Source organism: Diadema antillarum, unplaced genomic scaffold, assembly GCF_040938485.1.
Source record: "Diadema antillarum isolate AM-2024a unplaced genomic scaffold, OU_Dant_1.0 seq00000212_RagTag, whole genome shotgun sequence".
In the NCBI taxonomy this organism is placed as follows: domain Eukaryota; kingdom Metazoa; phylum Echinodermata; class Echinoidea; order Diadematoida; family Diadematidae; genus Diadema; species Diadema antillarum.
The window spans coordinates 636,309-641,961 of record NW_027271268.1 but is presented as its reverse complement, the minus strand read 5'-3'; the positions used below and the strand labels follow the sequence as shown (position 1 = coordinate 641,961).

The 5,653-nt window shown below is 34.3% G+C and overlaps 1 long non-coding RNA gene across 1 annotated transcript; it reads left to right on the top strand.

Annotated features, from left to right (window-relative positions):
• The first annotated feature begins 341 nt into the window (after window positions 1-341).
• On the top strand, window positions 342-2,542 carry LOC139729001 (uncharacterized). The gene is made up of 3 exons (XR_011710847.1): window positions 342-476; window positions 1,615-1,681; window positions 2,231-2,542. It is a non-coding gene; the product is annotated as an uncharacterized lncRNA (long non-coding RNA).
• Window positions 2,543-5,653: the final 3,111 nt, after the last annotated feature.

The following is a 5,653-nucleotide window of genomic DNA, read 5'->3' as shown; positions in this document are numbered from 1 at the left end:
CATTTTCGCTGTTACGGCAAATGAACGTATCTTTACATACACTGTTTTTTCATGGTGGTTTCTCAAGGAAAAAGAAAGAAATTGCGACGCCAAAAGAACGTATGTCATCATACAGCGCTTTGCTGTATAAAATCAGGGCCATACGCGCTACAGTCAGGACGGCAAAACAACGTATCAACATCGTGGCCATCACAACACACGCTACGCTGCATAACTCTATGTGTAATACCTACGGCTACGTGCTGCAGATCCATTTCAGCCGCGGCAGTGAATGTAGTGCCGCCGCTGCTGCCGCGCCGGTCTCGACAACAGCTGGCAGCAGCTGGGTGCAGCAGAGTACTCTCTGGTTGACTGGCAGGCAAGCTTAGCTGCAGTGTGAACCATAAAGTCATGCCCATTGTTCTGTTTTGCAGCCATGGAATGGACATTCTCCTGACCAGTTAATGCCACCACAAAGAAAATTAGCGGTAACACCGGTAAGTTTTATTTATTTTTTTGTCAGGTCTAAGTTTGATCTAGCCCGAGCAGATGCCGTGCGAAGTACGGCGATTGGGCTGTACAGAGTGGACGACAGTACGCTATGCTAGTAGGGTCCAGTAATTTGATGATAGTTTTCACTATTATTTAAGAAAACGATGAGTAAAAAGAAAATAAACAAAATCACAGCAAGCTATGAACATAAAGAGCAAACTTAGAGCTATGAGTATGACAGCCTTTCCTTTCGGTGGGCTTGGCAAAACGTGGCTCATTGGTGTGGTTCTAATGTAATAAGGACTATGTAAATGTAGGATACTCGCACTATACTAGTGGTCTAGTAGATCAAGTAGTGACTCTCAAAAGAAATTTACCTATGCGCAAATAAATTAAGTGGACCCCAGTATACTGTTATGATCATTGACATCATTCGACTTGACGTCGTCTACCTTAAATTCAGTTTTCGTCTAAAAGTATAAAAAAGTAACAGCTTTATAGTAAACAGTAGACTCGACTTCAAGCAAATGACGATAAAGCTTGATACTGATGAATTCCATTTAGTCTTCAGTGGCAACATGAACTGATGGCAGACGATATGTTCTAATAATGTCATTAACATCATTACTTTGGCAAGAAAAGTAAGGACAAAAGATAATGTTTGGTATACATCTTTGGTTAATCACAAGTAGTCTTAGATCTTGTTTGTTATTCCTTGAAAGGATGAAGAATGTGATTGTGGCGTTTTCATACATACAGGAATCTACCCACTAAAATTAGCCTCACAAATAAAGTAATATTTAATGGTACTTTGTACCTGCTCATTATGGAGGCCTGACTTAATTTTTTTTAAAATTCTTTGTGCAACTTTAGTCAGCTGTACATATTCTTTAAAACATTTTTTTTTTCATTTCGATACAATATGATGCATTGTAGCCATGGTAGATCCTATACATGCTATAAGTTCCACCCCTCCCCCATAGAAATGTTGATGGCAAAAGCTCATGGAATTCAAACATTTATTCTTAAGTTAGGTGGTTTTAAATACTATGGAAAGTTCAAATATTAAGATCCAGTCGTCTACTTTAGATGATATTAACATTCGTGTTGAAATACATATTATTTCCTTGTCTCTTTTTTCAGTGTCCACAGCAACCGCCAGCCTAAACCAGCACAGAAAAGGAATGCAGTGTATCAAGGTCAATAAAAGGTACAAGTTGAATAATCACCTATTAATTCATACAAAAAAAAGTAGAAGATGGGGGAAGAAATGAACCCAACCTTTGTCATTATCACTGCGACACAAGCCGGCATTTGGACAAATTATTAAAAAAAAAGAAAAGAAGGCAGAATCCATGATGATGACTTTCTGATAATTTGAGAATACCACATTTCACAGTTCATTCCTTAGCGATAAAAAATGATAATATTAAATGAAAACTGATGAAATAATCACCATTCTCTCTCAAAACAAACACACAGCCTTGTACATCCTCTAGGGATTATTTGTATGATGTTGAATAATAGATATTGTGAGTGTGTTTCATAAATACTCATTCTCATTTTCTTTGCCTTTTTTAGAGGGGGGGGGGGGTCTGTGAGAGAGGATTTGTTACACACAACCATGTCTCATGAAGAATTTAATCACATAATATAACTAAAGCAGAGTTGACATTCACTAGCTGTCTTTTATGGAAAATGCAGAGTGCCTTATTTTGTGTTAATTATTCTCCTCCGTTTCTTTTACATTTTCCTGCAGTGGTCTACCGAGCAGTTCAAAAGCAGAGAAAAGAGCAACTGGACAAATTTCAGAACAGCTGTGGACGCCCGTCAGAATCTCATGAAAGATGGAGTGGATTCAACTCTAGAAGAAAAATAATAACACTCGGATTGTTTAAATAGGATCAGGTAAATTTTTCACAGTTAAATTAAGAACTCGAAAAACTCAACTGTGAAGTGTTAATGACTATTTTCACGTTATGAAGGCACAAGAAAGATTTTTTTTTATTGATTTGAAACTAAAGATTCTATTTCGAAAAAAAAATATGATGAGGGCTCATTGCCCTTTGAAATGATGACTATCAACTTAGGTAAAACTATCACTTGTTCATATCAAATATTGTTGTAAATGCTTTCCCTCAAAATCAATATCATGTCGATTGAAACATGTCAACATATTTCAGAAAACCAGGGAAATAGAAATCTTATTTCCTGCATAATTTTGATTTATTTTGAGCCTAATCCCTCCGGGAGCTCTCAGACAACGCAGATGTATTGCAGCACAGCAAATCGCTGTTGTGATAAGACGTTTATTGAAATATGTTTAAAGTGAATACTGTTGCAAATTTTCCCTTCGTTTCAGCTGCCTAATAATTGTTATTTACCCAAGTATTTACTTCTTACTACTCTTCAACAACAGTAAGGATTTAAAATGTTATGTGTGCTATTTATAATTTGTAATTTGTAGATGTTCTGATCTTCCAAGGTAAAAATTGATGCGAAGGTCTGATATTGTAATAGTATAGCTAATCTCCAGAAAAAAAAAAGAAAACACAATTATGTTCTGTTCTATTGAAATTGAAAATTTTGTTCTCAGGATTTTGTTCAACTGTGGTACGTATGTAAGCTACTTTACTCGGGAAGTACAATACATTTTTTTCTATTTCTTATTTACCATCATGATAATGTTTAGTTACTGCTGATTTGCTTTCAATGTGATAAAAGCATAATGGCATATCAAACTCTGTCTTTAATTGTAAAAAGAAAGTGTAGATATCTATTTCATATTTTTAAGACTTGCAAATAATCGAATGATTTATGTAATGCTGTTGTCTTTGAGAAACAGATGTACACACATTTTTCCCTATAAACCTTTCAGAAGATGTAAATTAGTCTCTGCATCTACGTTTCTGTCATGTCTATCTCAAAGTTATTCTACTGAGAGAATGTTTGCACCTATGACAAGTCTGCGGTGTGTGTGTGTGTGTGTGTGTGTGTGTTTTGTGTGTTTTGTGTGTTTTTGTACTTGCTTGGTTGTGTGTGTGTGCATGCGTGTGTGTGTGTGTGTGTGTGTGTGGTCAAGTTACACCTAACAACATTAAAACCTGGATTCATAATTACCTGATAAATCATTGTTATTATGGTTGTTGTTCAAAGAATTGAGCCATATTATCATTAGAAGTTTTAATCTTACGGATACAATTCATGCAATCAACCAAACATTAACAACTTATAGCGATAAACAAAGTACACAATATCATTCTTTCTGTTCAAATCCTTTCATCTCAATGGAAATCGTTCAATAAATAAAAGAAAAGATAGAAAATAAAATAGGAGTCTCAATATTAACACATTAAATGCGTGTATGTGTCTTTGAAACGAAGTGTATGTACAGATGTCTATACAATTCTTTTTTATACCCATTTTATTTTTTTTTGCCAGTTCTCATACAGTCATAATAGCTGCCACTCATGCATTGTCATGCTAAAGATTATACATATTTCAAGTTCATCTTAATTGTATCACATGGCATAAGAAGTGTAATGAAATCCATTTTACAGACTTTACCCAAACTCGTAGTTTAGTTGTGAATGTTAATCCAAATCCATGTTTTTGTTAAATCAAAATGAATGATAAACCAAATATAATTATGTTCCCAATGAAAAATATTACATCAAGGGATAAAAAAATACACTTAAAGATAATAAAAAAAGGGACATCTCAGTAAACTGTAAACTGTATATGCAAATGAAGTAAAACAAAAATTTACGGTAATTGGTAGATAACAACTAATTACATTTTAGTATATACTCGGTAAGTTTCCAGAAAAAAAAAATGAAAATGTTCGATTGCACTGTGTTTTACTATTCTTATGTTTAAAAACATATTACGGGACTTTTATCATCCAGTTAACAAAATTGTCAAAGTAAATAAATGATAGAGATTGTTGCCATTGAGTCGGGATACGTCATTCTGCCTAATTACATTGATGAAAGGGTTGAGGCGCAGATATTTGTAAGTCAAGATACGTTCTTTTGGCATACTGAAGTGGCTTCGCGGGAGAATGCTTACGCGCCGTAAGTCAGGATACGTTCTTTTGCCTAATTGATATGTTGCCGCGTGAGGATTCTCGCACAACGTAAGTGAGGATACGCTCTTTTGGCAAACTAGAATTACTCATCAGCACAGTGTTGTGATTCGGTAAAGTGCTGTATCTATTCTAAACATTGCAATTACTCTAAAACGGGAAGTCCTATTTTTCTGAAATTTTCCCGAGATATTCTTTATTAATGCCTTAGAAACTTCGCTGCTTCAAATGTGTTTTACTTGTATGACGCAAAAATGGGAACCAATTGCATTTTCAAACTCGTTTTTCTCAGAACATGATATTCTGAGTTACGTTGTTTTGCCTTATTACGGCCGATATATGAAGGATTTGTTTGCAAAAACCGATAAGTCCATTTTTGAAGATTTTGAAGTACGATCTCTGTCAAAAAGTACAAAATAATACCTTTTAAATGATATATTGGTCACTACATAAAAAGGTATATTTTCTAAGTTAAGGTTAAAAGAAGCAAAAATGTTCTTATTATTCTCTGTATTTTTCTTGACCTTTAATCGTAATTATCTCCATTTGGCAAATATGGAATTATCGGTTTTTGAAAAGAAACTCTTCATATATATATATATATATATATATAGACTATAGGGGCAAAAAGTTGTAATGCTTAATGACATGATAACTAAACTAAACATTTAGTTCACAATAATAATATTATATAGGCGTAGTTGAAATAGAAAATATGTGCTCATAACACAAGTTGAAAGTTTGAATAACGTTACAAAAGAGTGTACAATTTCTTACAATTTTATGATTATGACCAGACAGTTTATTTTTTTCAGACGTGAACAACGACCTCGCTTTTTTGACCTACTTTTATTTTCTTTCAGAATAAATGAATGAATAAATGAATGTCAATTTATTCAAAAACCAAACATATATAACAAGATAACACAAATCGCTTTAATACAAAAATTTACATGGTTTTTCGGACCCCGAAAGAAGCAAGGCTTGTGAGTGGGGCCCTATGCAAGGTACAAATAAGGTCGGACTCAGCAGCACAAAGGCCAACCGCCAATGATGTGAAGTGACATTCCCCATCATAATAATCAGTTGAGAGAA